At 44.3% G+C, this 20864-nt stretch overlaps 1 long non-coding RNA gene across 4 annotated transcripts in view; it reads right to left on the reverse strand.

Moving 5' to 3' along the window:
• Positions 1 to 490: 490 nt before the first annotated feature.
• The window catches only part of LOC144754482 (uncharacterized), a 620848-nt gene continuing 600474 nt past the window's right edge, over positions 491 to 20864 (reverse strand). For all 4 annotated transcript variants that reach the window (XR_013594731.1, XR_013594730.1, XR_013594732.1 and 1 more), the window contains 3 exons: positions 7759 to 7849; positions 4092 to 4634; positions 491 to 825 (listed from right to left, as the gene is read on the reverse strand). This is a non-coding gene — a long non-coding RNA (uncharacterized LOC144754482). The remainder of the gene's footprint in view (positions 826 to 4091; positions 4635 to 7758; positions 7850 to 20864) is intronic.

Consider the following 20864-nt stretch of genomic DNA (forward strand, 5'->3'; position numbering starts at 1 on the left):
ATATCAATTGAAGTATTACATTATTATGAAGAATATCAGTTTTTACCTTTTTCTGAAGTGTTTTATAGTCTACTGAAAGAGGAAGAAGGATAGCGACTGAAATCCAAAAATAAAGTCACCCAAGAAGTCAATACAGAACAGTATTTAAAAAAAGAAAATCACTTATTGTACCATTTTCTTATATATTTACAGAAATCTTATTCCAATAAAAAACTTAATTTCTTCACTCAAACGACCAAGCAACGGAAACAATTCAACTGATATACACAGTAAGTATCTGTAAAACACTATAAAACTACAGAGACTGTTATCAAAGATACATTTAAGATAAAATAGATAAGAACTGAGTTTTAAAAAGCATAGTATGCCACTACCATGCCTTTTTTTATCACGCATGTTTTTAGCTCAAACATGCTTCTCCAACGCATACCATTACCACACATTTTTTTAACCAATGTATTTGTGCGGGTAGAACCCCCACACCCCCCATCTTCCCATCATTATGTGGTAAAACATACGTATTTGAGGGGGGAGACCCCCCACAGCCCCAACGTCCCGTAATAATGTGGTAAAAGCCTGCAGTGTCAAAACTAGTTTGGTGAAGAAAAAAACAAGCATTGTAAAAAAAAGTGTGGTTAAAGCTCTTACAATAAAAACCAAGTTGAAAGAGATGCTTTCCATTACATAAGTAAACTGTGAGTACCAAAGAAACAAGTTCATAACTGTGGCTAGGTAGCAATATAAAACAAGCATTTACAACGCAGATAAAGATATAGTATGCCTTTACCAAGACCTTTTTATCCGGAAAGAAGAAGATAGATGAGACTGAAAACCCAAACAATAAAGCAAGTCAACACAGAATAATTTTTAAAAATAGAAAATCACTTATTGTACAATTTTTTTATATTTACAGAAATCTAATCCTTTAAAAAACTTTATTTCCTTCAATCAAACCAAGCAGCGGCCTATAAGATTCTCCAGAAAACAATTCAACAGATATACACAGTAAGTACCTGTAAAACTCTATAAAACTACAGAGACTGTCATCAAAGATACATTTAAGTAAAATAGGTAAGAACAGAGTTTTAAATAACATAGCATGCCACTACCACAATTTTTTTTTACCACGCACGTTTTTAGCTCAAACATGCTTTTCCAATGCATACCATTAACACCCATTTTATTTTTTAAACCAATGTATTTGTGGGGGAGACCCCCCACACCCTCCATCTTCCCGTAATTATGTGGTAAAACATAAATAATTTGTGGGGGAGAACCCCCAGAATCACCCATTTTCCCTTAAATAAGTGGTAAAAGCATGCGTTATAAAAACATGTATGAGATAAAAAAAACATTTGTTGTAAAAATTATGTGGTAAAATCATAACGAGGAAGAAAATGGCTAATTGTGAAAGCTGTTTCGCACACAAGGAACAAAGAGTAATTACAAAACAAGCAAGTGCATAACAGTGACTGTGTTCCAATATATTTTTCAAAAACTTTTAAGAGTACTTACCTCTCAGCAATTAATAATAAAAAAAGGAAACATGCATAAATATATATATATATTTTTTTTTAAACAGATAAATCAACAATGTCCTGCAGCAAGCAAGCAACGTATGTCAAATCTTGGACAGGAAATAACCTTTCTATTGTAAAGATAAATCCGTTGAACCCAGATATCATTGGAGGTGTGTGCAATATCTCTCGCCCTATTGCACAGGCAGAGCGGTTACTCTGGAAGAAACCGTGGTTAGGACAACAGACCATAACCACTCTGCCTCTGCAATGGAAATAGAAGTACAGGAACATGTACAACAAATTAAACTTCTAGCACACAACTACAATGAAAACTGTGGTACAATACTGAGGGAAGTGGCTCAGAACATACCTTTGCATGTTGCTGGGAGCATGCCCTCCATCCCCAACCTCAGACGTATGGTTCAAAGAGAAAAAGTCAACAACAAGGAGGGACATCGGGGGGACAATATTTATAGGGGTCCAGTGTGCGGTCCCAACAATCTATATAACAAATAGTTGCACACAGTTCCCCTGGGAATGGTGGTTGCGTAGTGCAGGGTGTTGTCTTCCTCTCTTCCTAGGGTGCAACAGGGAAGGGTATCCCTTGTCGGAACTAGGGATGCCTCACACAACAGGCTGGTTTAACGGCTGTTGTCATGTCACCAGCTAGTCGTATCGTGTCATCATCGGCTCCCTGCTCCAACGTCAAGCCGGCGCTGCAATGCCTGACGGGTAGCACGGGGTGCTACACTCTTGTGGAGATCTTTTGTTCCTTGCCGGTGGATGTAAGGGTGTGAGGGCCCTAGTGAGTGAAGTTGTGAGCGTGGGTGAGGTGAGTTAAAAAAGGTTGGTGTGGTCTACTGCTTTGTCTTTAATCGTGTAGTTCACCACCTTAATAAAACCTATTCACGATTGAGGGTTGAACGGGACTGACTTCTCGTAACGACCTATTCACGATTGAGGGTTGAACGGGACTGACTTCTCGTAACTACTGCAGTCCCATTGCCCCTCACTTTTTATTAAGGTGGTGAACTACATGATTAAAGACAAAGCAGTAGACCACACCAACCTTTAACTCACCTCACCCACGCTCACAACTTCACTCACTAGGGCCCTCACACCCTTACATCCACCGGCAAGGAACAAAAGATCTCCACAAGAGTGTAGCACCCCGTGCTACCCGTCAGGCATTGCAGCGCCGGCTTGACGTTGGAGCAGGGAGCCGATGATGACACGATACGACTAGCTGGTGACATGACAACAGCCGTTAAACCAGCCTGTTGTGTGAGGCATCCCTAGTTCCGACAAGGGATACCCTTCCCTGTTGCACCCTAGGAAGAGAGGAAGACAACACCCTGCACTACGCAACCACCATTCCCAGGGGAACTGTGTGCAACTATTTGTTATATCAAAGAGAAAAAGTGACAAGTAATCCCCACCACATAACACCCCACAACGTTGTAGATATTAACATCCCTAATGATTTCTTGCTAACTTTCTCTAATGGAAGCTCTCTTTTGTATGATAATGGAGACGTTCTGAAATGAATTTTAATTTTTAGCACTAACCATAACCTTTTTACCCTTGAGAACAGTCCAGTTTGGATGATGGATGGTACTTTCAAATCAACACCCCATACATTTTCTCAAATTTACACTGTTCATGCTAATACAAATGACACGACAGTCCCTTTAGTGTATGCTTTGCTGCCTGACAAACAATCTTCTACGTACACTGAATTTTGTCAGTAATAAAAAGCAAAACCATGAATAAAAGTCCTCGAAAAGTAATTATTGATTTTGAATTGACAATGATTATTACAATTACAATATTATACCCAGAAACGCAAATCCAAGGATGTTTCCTAAACTTTTCGCAGGCTTATTGGGGTAAGATTCAGAAATTATCCTTGGTTAAGGACTATTTATCAAGCAGCAAACTACAATTTGAATTACGAAAACTAACTGCGTTGTGTTTTGTGCCACCTGAGAGTGTAGATGAGCACTACACTGCAATTACAGAATCTGATTCTTTTTTCCCAAAATGAAAAAGAATTGACACCAATACTAAATTACTTTGAGGATACCTGGATTGGCCGTCTAAGCAGGATGGGGACGCAGGAGGAAACCCAAGTATCCTATAGAATGGCGGAACTGCTATTCAACCTGCTTGGAGGGTGGTGCAAAAACAAACAATGCCATTGAGGGATGGCATAATACTTTTAATAAAACTGTAGCTCGTCATCATCCTAATTTTTATAATTTCCTGGAAATTTTGAAAAAGGAGCAACGTTTCCAGTAAATGAGACTAGTGCAATCACTGTCAGATAGCCTGAATCCACGAATTTCCCAAAAAAGCAAAGAAATGTCCGAGAGACTATTGGCTAAACTTCAACAATTTAAGTTGATGGTGGCTTCTGACTTCCTTGACAGTATTGCGTACATTTTACACTACTGATTTTAAAAACATACTAAAATCATTTCAAAATTACTCATCATTTTTTTACTCTATCAACAATTCATTTGGAATTTTGGAAAATGTTTTTCACAAAAAAAAAGTTGGGGTTCCTACCTTAAGATGTCTTCTTTTTTTCAACTCAATGGGAGTGTGAAATATTCCTTGAGTCACCACGAGTCAACAACTCCTATCACCACGATCTTTTCCCAAGTCTTTTTTTTCTTACGTAAAAAAAGTCCCCGAATAATCCATTTTTTCAATCAAAAAATTCCAAAATCCAGGATATTTTTATAAATAGGCAACTACATTAGCCTCAATCCATTGCATAACTGGATTCTCCTTTTATCCAGCATAAATTTTGCAATGATCAGTTCATTTTTTTCGGCTTAATCGATAAAGAGAATGCTTTTGGATATAAATGTTTTAAATATTTTAAAAAACACCAAAAACAAAAGAGTAATAACAGAAGGCAACTATATTAGCCTAAATCCAGACAATTTCCAAACCTAACGTTAATATGCACTTTAATAAAAAAAGCAATTAAATGTGCAGTACAAAAAAAAGTTGTTCAGCAACAACAAGAACAGCTGTACTTCTCCAAGTTTTCATAATTTTAGAAATAGTTTGAAAGCACATTTAATACCATCTCTCGAATCCCTGAAAAAAAAGAATGCCCTGAATTAATGATTCAATATAAACAAATACTGTTATTACAACGAAAAGCATTTTCTTATATTTCCATACTTTTTTTAAATAAGCCATTCGCATGGAGGAAATGCAAACAGTAGCATGCATTGGTTTTTGATAATCGTGAAAACAGCATAACACTAACACTAAATCCTTTTCAAATGTTAACACTTCCCACAGATTTTACTTTACATTAGGGATATCCACCATGTTTAGGTTGAAGCATGCGATGGCTGCGCATGCCCAGTCTTGCTTGCGAGATCTTATGAGATTGAGGGAGATTCAATATCGAGCTTTAAGCCCCGCCCCTCTTTCCCATTGGCCGGCGTCACCGTTCATGTAAACTATGGCCGGCCATTGGGAAAGAGCTTGTGGTGACGTACACTTTTCTCTTTTTTGTCCGTCCCACTTGGACGGACTGACTTGACTTCCTTCTGGCGTAAAAGCTTTGTTATCTTTATGGGGTCAAACAGATGGCCCTATAAAGATAATGAAACCTTTTGCGCCACAAGGAAGTCAGGCCGAAGCCGTCCAAGCGGGACGGCAAAAAGATGAAAGTCTACATCATGGCGAGCGCAAAGCGCGTGTGCCGCGATTATACTAAAATGAAAGAAATGGATGTTTTTTCTATTTCTTTACTTTTTGTATAATTACGGCACCCGCGCTTTACTTATAACATTTTAAAAGTAAAGCCACTATTATACCAAAAGTAAAGAAATAGAAAAAACATCTATTTCTTTTATTTTAGTATAATCTCGGCACCCGCGCTTTACTTATAACATTTTTAAAGTAAAGCGCAGGTGCCATGATTATACTAAAATGAAAGAAATAGATGTTTTTTCTATTTCTTTACTTTTGGTATAATCGCGGCACCCGCGCTTTACTTATAACATTTTAAAAGTAAAGCGCGGGTTCCACGATTATACCAAAATGAAAGAAATAGAAAAAACATCTATTTCTTTCATTTTAGTATAATCGCGGTACCCGCGCTTTACTTTTAAAATGCTATAAGTAAAGCGCAGGTGCCGCGGGTGCCTGGCGAGCGCATGTTTTTTTGGATGGGGGGCGTTGCCGACTTATTGCATACAACACGACATAATTGCAGTTTCTAAGAGAGTGCAATCAAAAAACGACAACTTCTATCTAGGCATGGAACTTTATATATAGGAACTTTTCTGACTATGGCTGGTGCATACTGCCCCACGGCTTCTCTGTTTCCAGCGCTGTTCGCCTGCTGGGCCCAGAGGTGACACTTGGACGCCCATGGGTACCAGAGTTCTGCCTGGCACGGTTGTGCCTCACCGCCGATTCGGCCTGGCTGGCGCCCCCTGCCGGAAACTGTCGCTTCTCTTCAAGGGCGATGTAATAACGCCCTTCAGTTGACTAAGTGGGAACGGGGGAGAATCTCGGCGCCTCAGGTTCAAGGCCTGTCCCAGTTGACCCCCCAGACATCTCTGTTAGGAGTGGGGGGGGGGGTGGCGGCTTCAGAGAGGAGTGCATGCTTCTTTCCGCTTCCACCCCGGAAGAGCGAGGAGCCCTCCTCCAGCAGGAATCTGGCAAAGGAAGGTAAGATCTTCAGCTGAGCTCATCCAAGCCTTCCTACATAGTGGTGGAAGGCGAGAAGTGCCCCAACTTCAACAAAACACCCTAACACCTGCGTCCCACACAACATAGGGGCATGTGAACAACCTCTTTCCGCTGCCACCATAACAGCGGGGTCTTTACGTGGCCTTACAGTAACACCTTTCTTTCATTTAAAGCGCCCAGACCGCGCAACCTGCAGCTTTACGGGCCCACATGTAAAACACGTTTTTTTAATGTATTTTCTTAGGTGAAGCAGGGGAGTCCAATGTTTACATCGCAGGTGCAGCCCCAAAGGCCTTCGACAGAATCCACACCTGGGTGTCAACCTCAACAAGTATGACTGAGTGTAACAGAATGTAGTGGCGACCAATGAGGAAGGGGTCGGCATAGGTCAGAGGAGAGGTGGGCTTTGTAGGGGCTGAGTACAGGTAAGATTGCCCCAGTTCCCCGAACCGCACAAGAAGCTAGCTCCAAGGAAAACATAATTTAGTACACTAAAGGAGGCCAGGTCTGCCTTGCCCACCAGGGGGAGAACCGGAATTGTGCACATGTAAACATAAGGTAAAGTTACTTTTAGCTTAACTCCGTTCTTGTGCGCTCCAACTCACTTCGACTTCTACCAAGAAAGCGCCCCATGAATTCACAATCAAACGACCTACCCTCTTATAACTCGTATAAATGGGCTCGGCTGAGACTACTACCGTCAATCGTCAAAGCAGAAACCCTGCGTCAAGTAGGACAACGCCTCCTGCTGGAGCCGCACTCTTAAAATGACAACTTATTTTGAACATAGCTGTGACGTGCTTTGCCATTTAGGTGCATCGATAATAACAGTGGCTATGATGAACCTATAGTTTGACGACTTGTTCTTTGAACTGCATAGAGGTGCACAGGGCTTTAAGTGGGATTAAAAAACTGTGTGGGGGGTCGCTCAAAGGGGCGTGATTAAGGGCATGGCTTTAAACACATAAGCTAAAAATATGCGCTTAGCATAGTGTGCCGCCCGACTTGTATTTTGCTGTTTCTGTCATTGCATCCGGACATATAATACAACAAGTAACAAGATACCTACAACAAGTCAGGACTATAGGCTTTGTCAATGGTTGTTAGTTGCATAAGATAATCAAGCAGCAACTATGGCTGATATATAATATTGAAAAAGCTTCCACTTAAAGCCCTGGTGACACCACAACAATGTTGCTGCTTCTGAGTTTCAAAAAGTGAAGTGGCAATTTGAAGTGTGCGCTATTCAATAGGTCCCCGTCACTCACATCAGCGCTCCGAGTTTTGTGTTTTAAAAAAAGGAGACACATGGGAGGTGTAAGAAGCAAGGATTTCCCTTCCCCTTCAACATTCACCTGGCATGACGTCATGCCGTAACTCCTCCACTTGTGAGCAGTAGGCTAATGTGCTGCATAGCTAAAGACATATAAGGTCCCAAAGGCGAGACCGTTTGCATTGTAAATGCTTGTTTTTTTTTGTTTTTTTTAATAAAGTTTGTTAAACTTACCTGTCTGCAAATTCTCCGTCGTCTCATCTTCACTTCAAAACTGAAGTCCGGTAAACAGAGGAAAACGATCTTGGGCCTGGATCAGCAGATTCTTCAAAAACAGAAGACGGACAAATATTCCAATACAAAGATATTGAAAAGCATGTGAAAAGATAAACTGTTATATTAAGTCAAAAAAATCACAAGATTAACATATTTCAATGAAATTTTTTTCGCATATAGTTGAAAATAAAAAAATTCAAACATTATTAATAAATATTATTTTAAAGCAGAAATGTGTCTAATGTAATTATTATTTTCACCCCAAAATTGTGTGCATATATATTTTTTTAATTATATATATATATATATATATATATATATATATATATATATATATATATATATATATATATATATATATATATATATATATATATATATATATATATATATATTCTTCACCAAATGCCCTGGAGCTTCGTAGGACGCACACTGTAGCGGGCCCCCCTCTGGTTAACGTTGACTGTTCACACTTGCACGCAGATTTCAATTTGTTTTGCCTGACGCGTTTCGAGACCTCTCGTCTCTCATCAGAGGCAGCTCGTTACATACGAGTGGCGTGTTACTCTTCTTTATTTAGTTCTTGCACAGTTCTGATTGGGTTACGCCCTGGGTGGGACGTTCTTCCTCCTCGTTACAGCAAGGTGCATGCTGGTAACACGAGTGCAGAGGAGTAACAAGGCATCACGCTATCTCCCTTCAGTAGGTGTCACTCGCATGTATTTGTTGAAAGCATTGCATTTCCCTTAGTAGGGTTCTGGATGCGCGTGTGAATTCCGTAAGTCTGGCTCGCTGCACTGCAAATTGCTGGAATGGTTTCCAACCACAGCCTCTTTTTCTTACAAAGGTGGTGCTGTCCTACCACGGCGGGGCCGCCGTGCTTAAATAGTCTTCACCAAATGCCCTGGAGCTTCGTAGGACGCAAACTGCAGCGGGCCCCCCTCTGGTTAACGTTGACTGTTCACACTTGCACGCAGATTTCAATTTGTTTTGCCTGACGCGTTTCGAGACCTCTTGTCTCTCATCAGAGGCAGCTCGTTACAAACGAGTGGCGTGTTACTCTTCTTTATTTAGTTCTTGCACAGTTCTGATTGGGTTACGCCCTGGGTGGGACGTTCTTCCTCCTCGTTACAGCAAGGTGCATGCTGGTAACACGAGTGCAGAGGAGTAACAAGGCATCACGCTATCTCCCTTTAGTAGGTGTCACTCGCATGTATTTGTTGAAAGCATTGCATTTCCCTTAGTAGGGTTCTGGATGCGCGTGTGAATTCCGTAAGTCTGGCTCGCTGCACTGCAAATTGCCGGAATGGTTTCCAACCACAGCCTCTTTTTCTTACAAAGGTGGTGCTGTCCTACCACGGCGGGGCCGCCGTGCTTAAATAGTCTTCACCAAATGCCCTGGAGCTTCGTAGGACGCACACTGCAGCGGGCCCCCCTCTGGTTAACGTTGACTGTTCACACTTGCACGCAGATTTCAATTTGTTTTGCCTGACGCGTTTCAAAACCTCTCGTCTCTCATCAGAGGCAGCTCGTTACATACGAGTAGCGTGTTACTCTTCTTTATTTAGTTCTTGCACAGTTCTGATTGGGTTACGCCCTGGGTGGGACGTTCTTCCTCCTCGTTACAGCAAGGTGCATGTTGGTAACACGAGTGCAGAGGAGTAACAAGGCATCACGCTATCTCCCTTTAGTAGATGTCACTCGCATGTATTTGTTGAAAGCATTGCATTTCCCTTAGTAGGGTTCTGGATGCGCGTGTGAATTCCGTAAGTCTGGCTCGCTGCACTGCAAATTGCCGGAATGGTTTCCAACCACAGCCTCTTTTTCTTACAAAGGTGGTGCTGTCCTACCACGGCGGGGCCGCCGTGCTTAAATAGTCTTCACCAAATGCCCTGGAGCTTCGTAGGACGCACACTGCAGTGGGCCCCCCTCTGGTTAACGTTGACTGTTCACACTTGCACGCAGATTTCAATTTGTTTTGCCTGACGCGTTTCGAGACCTCTCGTCTCTCATCAGAGGCAGCTCGTTACATACGAGTGGCGTGTTACTCTTCTTTATTTAGTTCTTGCACAGTTCTGATTGGGTTACGCCCTGGGTGGGACGTTCTTCCTCCTCGTTACAGCAAGGTGCATGCTGGTAACACGAGTGCTGAGGAGTAACAAGGCATCACGCTATCTCCCTTTAGTAGGTGTCACTCGCATGTATTTGTTGAAAGCATTGCATTTCCCTTAGTAGGGTTCTGGATGCGCGTGTGAATTCCGTAAGTCTGGCTCGCTGCACTGCAAATTGCCGGAATGGTTTCCAACCACAGCCTCTTTTTCTTACAAAGGTGGTGCTGTCCTACCACGGCGGGGCCGCCGTGCTTAAATAGTCTTCACCAAATGCCCTGGAGCTTCGTAGGACGCACACTGCAGTGGGCCCCCCTCTGGTTAACGTTGACTGTTCACACTTGCACGCAGATTTCAATTTTTTTTGCCTGACGCGTTTCGAGACCTCTAGTCTCTCATCAGAGGCAGCTCGTTACATACGAGTGGCGTGTTTCTCTTCTTTATTAAAATAATAAAAGTTACCCGAGTATTAAATTACTTCCCCATCCATTACCCCTATCATCCCGTCCCAAGAGGTAAGCATGTTTGAAATAAAAGACTTTTCAAATAAATAAATGTTTAAGAAAGTTTATAACATATGTTTAATCTTTTTTTAACAAAAAATATTTTCATACCTGTGTAATAAAAATATTATCTGAGTATTACATTATTTCCCCACCCTTTACCCCTAGATTCCTTACATCCTGTCCATGAAGGTAAGTACATAGGATAATTTAAGAAAAAATAATAAATATATAAATAATAATTTGTCTAACTCATTATAAATGAATACTTGGAAAACAATAAATATTACCTGGGTATTAAAATACTTCCCCACCGATTACCCCTATAATTCCTACATCCCGTCCCAAGAAATAGGACATTTTAATAACAACTAATTTATTATATAAAAATATATTTATATATATAATAATAAAAAAGTTACCAGAGTATTAAATTACTTTCAAAAACACTGCGCCTATCCACTAAGGATCCCATAGCTAAGGATAAGTAATTCTGATAGAAACATTTTTTTTATAAAAATTCGTAGATATTATTTACAACAAAATAATAATTTAATACATGGGTAATAAAATCAATAACTAGATATTAGATTACTTCTCCAACATTTACCACTATAATAACAACATACAAACATCCCGTGGCTTGAACTAAAATGGATATTTTTAAAATAAATACCCAAACATTACCACAAATGTCCAAAAATACTCCTGCCTACCTTTTAAAAACATGCGGACTGCTTGCACAGAATCCGCCAGTTTACCCGCAATCCTGTTGGCAGCAAAGCATTGAGCCAGTGCCATAGAGTATGACAGAGTGACCCGCGGAAATGAGTTGAGTGACGTGACGAATCAGCTTCTTTGTGAACATTGCTGTTCTTGGATTTGCCCGGAAGTAGTATGAGTGACGTTGCCGGTCTTCAACGTTCCACTCTGCATCGGCATTGTTGAGAAAGTCGTGGTATAGGATTCGCCGTGATGCAGGTCTTCGTTGTTGAGAAAGTCGTGGTTTAGGAATCTTCATGATTCAGCCTCCGTTGTTAAGGTAAGTCGTTGTTAAAAGTTCGTTGTTTAGGATGTTTCCCGTAATTTTTAGTTGATTTTTACCTACACCTGAATTTTTCTGATACTGCTTCAAAGAGGGTCACCCATTTGCTCTCTTTCTGTGCATTCTCCTACTTCCTCGTTTGGTTCTTTCCGAGCAAGAAAATGAACTCCCGAAGCAGGTTCTGCTACTGGCTTTTGTCCCAGTTTTATTTTTTGAACCTTTCTTTCCTACCCCTTGTGGTGCCCCATCAAGGAACAGGGGATTGGATGTTTGCAGGATTCTTGATACAGTGCAGGTTACAAATAACTGGTAGTTGATCCGTGGATGGAGATTGTCCAGGTTCCATCTTTACCATAGGCCTGGCAAATGGAGGGAAAGCGTAGATCGTCTGATCTCCCCAAAAGTGGAGGAAGGCATCTGTCCCTAAGGCCATTGGTTCTGGCCTCTAACTGTAGAACCGTGGCAGTTGAGCCGGGAAGCAAACTGATCCACATGGCATGAGCCAGAGTCAATATTATTTCCTGAAAGATGTGAGGATGGAGCTTTCAATCGGTGTAGTCCTTCAGGAATCTGGAGTTCCAGTCTGCAACTAGATTGTCTCTGCCCGGAAGATATTCTGCCAGAACGGCAGTAAGGCAGTAATGCCAAACGTCTCTGGCTATGTCGGCCAGCAGGCGTGATCTCGTGCCCCCCCAAGCGGTTTATATAGCGAACCGCAGAAACATTGTTCATCCGCAGAAGGATGCAGCATTTGTTTTTGATGTGAGAGATTGACCTTATGGCAAAAGAACCTGCTAGAAGTTTCAGGCAATTGATATGCTGTTGTGATTCTTCAGCATTTATGCCTGATAACCAATAGATCCATCAAGTCACACCTTTAGAACCCTGCCAGTCCTCCTCCCTTACAGGTTAGAAAGTCCCTTACCCGAAGGTACTTAAAGAAGTCTTTCTGACTACATCAAAATCATTCTTAAGCTCTTGAAATGAAATAAACCCATAGGGGGGCGGGAAAGACCTACCCTGTTTAAGCCAACTTTTACCCAACTTAGGATATATTGGTCAGTAAAAACCCCTGGTAAACTTCCATTGTTAACTATTAGGGTAGTATAAAAATGTAGTCTATCTATCCCCAATAACTTACGGACAGCTGACCAAACTTTAAAAGCATTCTGTGTGGGAGGAGCTTGACGCGCATCCGAGATGGCCGCGTGAGCACAGGGCTCCTGAGACCCTCGCCGCCTCCCGCATTTATCCTGAATAATATCCTGATTCCGAAGATGGATTATTGAGGACACAGCCCAACTGATGTACTAGCTGCTTTCAGGAATTGATTTGGACTTTGGGTTCCTGAGCTACACCATCCAGCACTTTTGTGGCCTACCCCGTGAAGCTACCTGGGCCTTGAGTCGCGGCTGTACCCGGGCTGCAATTCAACAACACCGGCTGCAGGGGTCCAGATCACGGCCCGAATTAACTTTCAGTTTCGTTTTTGCTGCCTGGCGTTCCTCCTCACCGAGACAGACACTGGGCGCAGCTGACTCCCGTGCTCATCACCTGGGCCTGGGGCCAGCGAGTGCTCGGCTGTGGACTCATACTGGCTTTTATCTGCCTTTAGTGATCCCATGGGTGCACTCTGAGGTGCCATTTAGACCAGATCTCAAGTGCCCCTCCGGGGCACCCAGCCCGCCATGACAGGCAAGCCCGAGGGTGACAAACGGAAAGTCAAGACCACCTTCCGAGGAGGTGCCACCCAGACAAATGTTATGGACCGTTACACTCATCCTAAAGGATCCTCCGGTGGCACACCGAAGGTCCGGGAAGAGACAACTGATGACCCTACTGTAGCGGCGGATCTAACGTTGCGAGACGTCATGGGCGCCATTGCTGGCATCAAGACATCTATCGGCCAGCAATACAAGGCCCTGGCACTGAAGCTAGACACAGTGGCCATCGACGTTAATCTTATCAGAACGGATTTGGCGAAGACAAATGAAAAGGTAAAATCTCTAGATTTGAAGACCTCCAGCCTCACGACGGATATGTCTGACTTGCAAACGGAAGTACGCACCTTGAGATCCGCCAACGATTTCTTTGCTCGTCGCCTGGAGGATTTTGAGGGCCGTGCAAGACGCAATAACGTGCGTATTATTGGGGTCCCGGAGGATTCTGGATCACTGTCCACTGATCTTCGTGTCGAAGACCTCATCCTCAATCATCTCACATCCAAGGGACTGAGTAAATTCTTTGCGGTGGAACGCGCACACAGAGTGCCGGGAGGACAGGCGAAGCCAGGTTTCCCCCCGCGGCCGATCATCGCCAGAATTTTTAACTTCAGAGACCGGGACGCCATTTTGCAGGCTGCGCGGACGGGTGGTCCTACGCAGTTCGAAAACACCACGGTGAACTTTTATCCGGATTTTTCCCAGTCCGTCCAGAAGCAAAGAATGGGATTTCAGGGGGTGAAAAGGCGTCTTAGGGATATGGACTTGAAGTATGCGATGCTGTTCCCGGCCCGGCTGCGTGTGGAATATGAGGATCGGACACTCTTTTTTGATCGCCCGGAGGGAGTGAGTGACTGGCTAGATACGTTGCCTACCCGTCGCGATCGCAGGGAACAACCAGGTGGTGCTGAAGGGGGACTATTGGAATAAGAATGAACAATGGCGCCCGAGTCCCGAACAATGAACACAATAGACAACTGTGGCTTGCTGACTTCTGTGATCGTCTGCTTTTAAGTTCATCCCCGGAGGCGGCGGGGAAAGAGGGACCCTTTCCTCCTCTGGGTTTCTTTGTGTAGATTAGTTTTTGCTAGGGCGACAGGCACACTGCAAGTTGGGGTGGCTTTTGAGTCTATGCAGGGGTGCAGGGTGGGGGGAGTTGCGCTGGGGTTTTGTTGGGGGAGGGGGGAAAGTATGTTGGGAGTGTTTCATTTTCCTTTTTCTTCAAGGCAACGAACTATTACGACTTTGGACTTTGGTGTGGTGCTCGTTATGAGATGGGAGATCATCGTGGGTTCGGATGGGGGTAGGGGGTAGAAACTACTGTGCTGGAATGTGAATGGACTGGGAGACCGGATAAAGAGGGGGGTGGTCTTGCAGATGTTGTGACGCCTTTCCCCTGATGTCGTGCTGCTACAAGAGACTCATTTGATTGGTAATGCTTGCTACGCTCTGAATAGGCGGGGATATCATCTCGCTGCTCATTCTGGGTTCACCTCTAGTTCTAGAGGGGTGGGTATCTTGGTCAGGGCCTCTCTTCCCCTGGAAATCGATGACATAGTTCTGGACGCTAGTGGGCGCTATGTTGCACTCACAGGCAGGTGGGAGGGGAAAACTATCTCACTGGTATCGGTGTACGTCCCACCTGGCTTACAAACCACTACATTTGCAGACTTGGGACGAGTTGTCTTGGGTCTCCCAGATGGTGTCCTGATACTGGGTGGTGACTTTAATTCAGTTGTCTCCGGGAGGGAGGATCGCTATCCCCCAGAGACCTCACGAGTGCACAAGCTTGGTTCGGTGATTTTTTAGAAGCGTTGGGGCTCGTGGATTGTTGGAGGTTGATGCATCCAGAACAGGCGCAGTACACTTTCCACTCTGGCGCTCATGGTAGTCTTTCTAGATCGGATTATATCCTGATACCGGCGGCCCAGTCTTCGTCAATTGGGAAGATTAGACATCTAGCTCGAGGTATATCGGACCACTCCCCTCTATGGTTTCAGTTAAATATGAATATAGGCGCTGAAGGGTGGGTGGCCCTGATTAATCCATGGTATCTTCACAACCCCAAAACCCGTACTGAACTGATTAAGTCATTGGATCTGTACTTTGCTGAGAACGTGGGGTCTGTGTCTTCGCCTGTCTCACTGTGGGAGGCGTTTAAGAGGGTCATCCGGGGACAAGCATTGTCGTTAATTTGGTGTGCTAAGAAAAGTAGAAATGAGGCAGTTGTCCGTCTTGAGACTGAAATTACTGAGTTGGAGGGTGCCTTGGAGCGGAATATTACCTGAGACACGCTTCACGTCCTCAGTCTCAAGCAACTCGGATATAAGAATTTGGTTACCGACGCAGCTAAGATGATGAGTAGGGAACAGCAGGGACGTCTGTATGATGTGGGCGATAAGGCAGGGAAATTGATTGCATGGCTGGATAGAAAGGAGAGGGCAAGCCGAGTGATTCCGGTGATTGGGAGATCTGATGGTATGCGAGTGACTGACCCGGTTGACATTGTTGAATGTTTTGCTGATTATTTCCGAGAGATTTATTCTCCGGTATCTGACAGGCCCGAGGAGGATTCTCATTTGTTGCTAAGGGATATAGCGTTGCCTTGTTTGTCTGAGTCCGATCGGGACTGGTTGGATGTTGCACCCTCAATTGACGCTGTAGCTCTCGCAATGCGCTCTATTCGTTCCGGAAAGGCTCTGGGCCCTAATGGTCTTCCCATCGAATTGTATAAGCTGCGCCCTGACACGTTAGCGCCATATCTCCGAGATATGTTTTTGGCGGCGCGGGAAACCGGCTCCCTTCCCCGTGATCAGCGTCTTGCGACCATTGTGGTGATCCACAAGGAAGGGAAGCCACGGGACCGCTGTGCGTCCTACAGGCCTATCTCACTCCTGAATGCTGAGCCCAAGATTCTTGCCAAGCTGCTCGCAAACCGCCTGATAAAAGTAGTCAGTGAGCTGATCCACCCGGATCAGTCGGGCTTTATCCCAAATCGTAACACGGCATGGTGTTCTCGCGAGGGCAACGTCACTGCGTGAACCAGCCATCTTGACGTCCCTGGATGCCACGATGGCCTTTGATACAATCGAATGGCCGTATCTTTGGGCTGCACTTGCAAAGTTTCGTTTTGGCGCTGGCTTTATTAGTTGGGTAAAACTTCTGTATGAGACACCACTGGCACAGGTCGTGGTAAATGGCCGGGTCTCCGGGCCCTTTGTTCTTGGGAGAGGCACGCGGCAGGGTTGCCCTCTGTCTCCGCTTCTCTTTGCCCTCGCTTTGGAACCTCTCGCTGCCTGGCTGAGGTGGGAGCCCTCGATGAGAGGTATACACTGGACTCCGAACTTTGAGGACCGTATATCGCTATATGCAGACGATATTTTGCTGTACCTCACGTCGCCTCAAAAATCGCTAAATGTATTGTTCGACGTGCTTAACTCGTTCCAGAAAAACTCAGGCCTGGTCATTAACTGGACCAAGTCCCATATATACGTGCTCGCTGGTGGCGTCCCCCTCCTGCCGCGTGGATGTCCTATCCAGGTGTCGCAGTCTGGTTTTAAATATTTGGGAGTTTTTATATCATTGGACCCTGCGGTCCGCTACGGGCGTAATCTACTTTCTCCGCTTCAACGTTTACGATCGGACGTAGTGAGTTGGCGTAAATTACCGTTGTCTCCTCTAGGGCGAGCGTCTCTTTTTAAAATGATGTCCTTACCGAGGTTTTTATACGCACTCCAGAATACATTTGATGTGATTCCGTCGAGGTACTTCCGAGAGGTAGAATCTTTACAGAGACAATTGATATGGGACGGGCATTCGCGTATCGCTCTTCCAAAGTTAACGCTTCCCTGGTATGACGGCGGTATAGCTCTTCCGGATATCAGGCGGTATTATTGGGCTTTCCAGCTTGCTGCAATTAACCACGGGATGTACGGCCCGGCGTTGAATCCAGCGTTTGAAATGGATAGATGGCTGTTACCGGGGGAGACTATAACAGGGCCCTCTATTCTGGATCCTCTCGATCACGGCTTTCGGGTCCCACAGGGTTAGCCGTACGAGTGTGGCATAGTGCGACCGCGGCTATGGGCTGGAGGGATCGATTGACCCGCGCGACTCCGCTTTATGCTTCTGCGAAACTGGGTTGCCTGTGGAGAACGAAAGGATTCGAGAAATGGGATATGGCATCAGTAAGGTGCGTGATCTCTGGGTTAAGGGCAGGGTAAAGACTTTCACAGAACTACAGGCGGAATATCAGCTAGGTGATAGGGAATTCTTCCGCTATGCTCAAGTTCGCCACGCTTTGAATTCGGTTTGCCCCGTGGGTAGCGACGTTCCGGAATCCTCCCCCCTCGAAGATCGTATATTAGATGTCCACGTGCCGGATAGCACTATTTCTTTGATCTACAAAAAGATGATCAATGATCGCTCGAGCTTGCTCGAACACCTCTGGGCGACCGTAATCGCGGATGGTATTGAATTAGACGACGAGGACTGGCAATCTGCGATCTCCTCTCCCAGGGAGGTTGCAATCCCGGCCCGTCTCCGCCTGGTCCAGCTTAAAATCCTCCATCGGATTTATGTTACCGGCCCCCGCCTGATCCATATGGGCTACTCGATGGATGGCTTATGTAGGCGTGGTTGTGGTCTGCTTGGTACCTTTCTCCACATAATTTGGGAATGTCCTGAGATGGTGCTTTTCTGGAAACGTGTACATGAGGTGATGAATGAAGTAACAGGTGTTGTGATGTTGCCAGAGGCCCGACAATGTCTGTTGAATGTATGGGGGCCAAATGACTATGATGTGTCGCAGCTACGATGGACGACCCTTGGTAATATGATTGCTAAGAGAGACATTGCACAGCTATGGGGTCCCAGAGGCCCCCCACAGTGACGGCCTGGAAAGAGAACATGGACTGGTGCATGTTTAGAGAGAAGACTGTATATGTGGCGTAAAGCAGACCCAGAAAATGGGGGGAAATTTGGAATCAATGGAACGGGGAGATATATGTAAGCCCCCTCTCATAGAGACCTCTAGTCCCCCCAGTCTCCCTGACCCGACATTCTTAACGTAGTGTGGCGTGTTTTGTTCATGATTTTGCACTTCCTGCTTCCGGCCCCCTCATCCGTATACAACAACTCCTGTATCATACTACTGTGTATCTCCCGTCCTCCTTGAGCACTCGCCCGATTGATGTACTACTGTTATAGTGCCTTGTTTGTTTTTTCTATGTTTTTCTGTTATAATAAAAAAGTTACAACAAAAAAATAAAAGCATTCTGTAAGGTCTTAACATGTTAAATTCAATTGTTCTCTAAAGGCCTCCCCATGCCTCCTTCCCTATCAGTAACTCGAAGGGAGACGGAAGATACGCAGACCCAACTTGGAGCGGAGATTTTTCTTGCAATAATACCAAACCGTTTTGAAGCATGGTGGCCCATTAATATAGATTAAGATTTGGTAACCCCCTCTCCCCTCTATCTTTAGGAAGTGCCAACAATTTTAGGGCCCTTACAGGTTTAAATATGCCCAGCCAAATCGATGCATCAGCTTTTCCATCCTCTTGAACCGTATATTTTCATTCTCTAAAGGGATGGCACAGAAAAAGTAAAGAATTTTGCCGGAAAAGATCATCTCCATGCCAAAGATAAGTGTAAGTTATTCAGTCTGCATAGGTCTCTTTTCGATTTTTCTATAAAGGGGTCAAGGTTTTCTTTGACAATGGTTTCTAAATCAGAAACTATAGTTATGCATAGGTATACTGCCCTTGTAACCACGTGCACATCTTTGAAAGTAACTCTTTTATTGACCACAATTAACGTTCTTTCCTTATTTAACAGATAGCCAGAGATTAGCCTAAAACCAGTCGCCTCTTTCTCTATCTCAATCAGGGCTGTAGTTGGATCCGGTGTCACTAACTCTGTCATCTGCAAAGGCGAGGGTTTTAGTATCCGATCCTGAGAGTTATAGCAGAAATATAGATATTGTGGTCAAGCGTACATATACATGGATCTATATACAATGCGAACAAGAGCGTGGAGAAGGGACACCCTTGCCCCCTGAGAGATTTCAAAAGACTCGGAGAGCTCCCCTGCAATGAACACCCAAGCTTCTGGGTTATGACATAATGCCTTAACTGCTTGCAGAAATTCTGGCCCAATATTTGCCCTCTTCATCACAGCCTTCAGATAGTGTCAGGAGACCCTGTCAAAGGCTTTCTCCGCATCCAGCAGGATCAAAGCCATAAAGTCTTCCCCCACCTGGGCAGCATCAAAGATGGCAATTACCTGTCTAATATGATCAGTGGTGCCTCTTCCGGGTATAAACCTGTACTTCCGCCCAGATACTACCTTACTAATAATTGTGGATAGGCGAGAGGCCAGAATTTTCCTATATAATTTTGAGTCCCAATTGATCAGGGTAATCAGTCTGAAAAATAAGTTGGTAGTTGCACTACCAACTTATTTTTCTTGGCAAAGGCAACTATCTTTGCATGCGACCAAGAGCGAGGAGGACTAGCTCCTTTAAAGATTTGCACGGTCAGGCTGTCTTTTAACTGTGGCGCAATAAAATTCAACCGGAATACCATTGATGCCTGGAAATTTGCCTGTAGAGAGACTGGAGACAACAGCTAAAATGTCTTCCCACAAGGGAGGACCCCTCTAAACCCTCCTTTTCTTCTTCACTAAATCCAATAAACGGGGAGAGTCCAAATAGCTGCATGTGGCTACATCCTCACCCATAATGGATTCCTGCTGGATCAGAAACCATGCCCTGTGCAGGATCTCACATTTTTTTTACATCACTATGTCCTCCCTTCTGCCTCACCCTGGTGGCTAGATGACGTCCAATTTGCTAACTACATTCGTAGGCTTTCTCCCTCCACACCGTGTACTTATCTGCTACTTTTGTTGCAGTAATCTCATTAATCGCAGCTTTCGCTATAGCTAACCCAGATTGCGCCTCTCGAATATTATTATTCTGTTGTGTAGCGATTATTAATTTCCTCTCTTCAGTAGCCAAAATGGTATAAAGATCCTGCATCCTTTGTTTTTTTTCCATCTACTTGGATCCCTGAATCCCCGCTTTCATAGTGTCCCAGAAAATTCCAATGGGGCACTTCCCAAATTCTCCCTGAGAAATGTCTCAAACTTTGTTACCTGTCCACAATAAGAACTGACTGAAACACGAATATAGCTCAAAATGTTTATTTCAACTATCGTGCTCAAAAACGCAGTATTCGAGCCACAACCAGCAGCAAAGTACATAATATCAATTCAGTTAGCATTGCAGCAAGGCCATATATCATAAAGGGAGATGTCATCATATAAACACAGTGGAGAAATGACTATAAGGCCTAATCACCCGCCCCTTGTTAAGAAGTATTATTATACAATAGCAGATCTCTGGGCTTTGTCAGCAGACCCCATACCTAAGTGCCTAGTTGGTATATCTACATCATAGTAACTGCATGGCTCTTCTCCCTGTAAAGCTCCCTCTCCAAGTGAGTGTTACCTGAACGTGCATCCCCATAATATCAAAGTATGAGTTTCCAGCAGCAGCTGTGTTAGCATGGTTTGCCTAGGTGCTAGGGACTGACCAGAACAGAATAACAAGGGGCATTGTTTATCGATCTTACTCCCAGTGTTCAGACTAAACTCCAGGAAGAGGCAGAGAACAAACAAAGCAG

This window comes from Lissotriton helveticus, chromosome 5_1 (assembly GCF_964261635.1).
Source record: "Lissotriton helveticus chromosome 5_1, aLisHel1.1, whole genome shotgun sequence".
Lineage (NCBI taxonomy): Eukaryota > Metazoa > Chordata > Amphibia > Caudata > Salamandridae > Lissotriton > Lissotriton helveticus.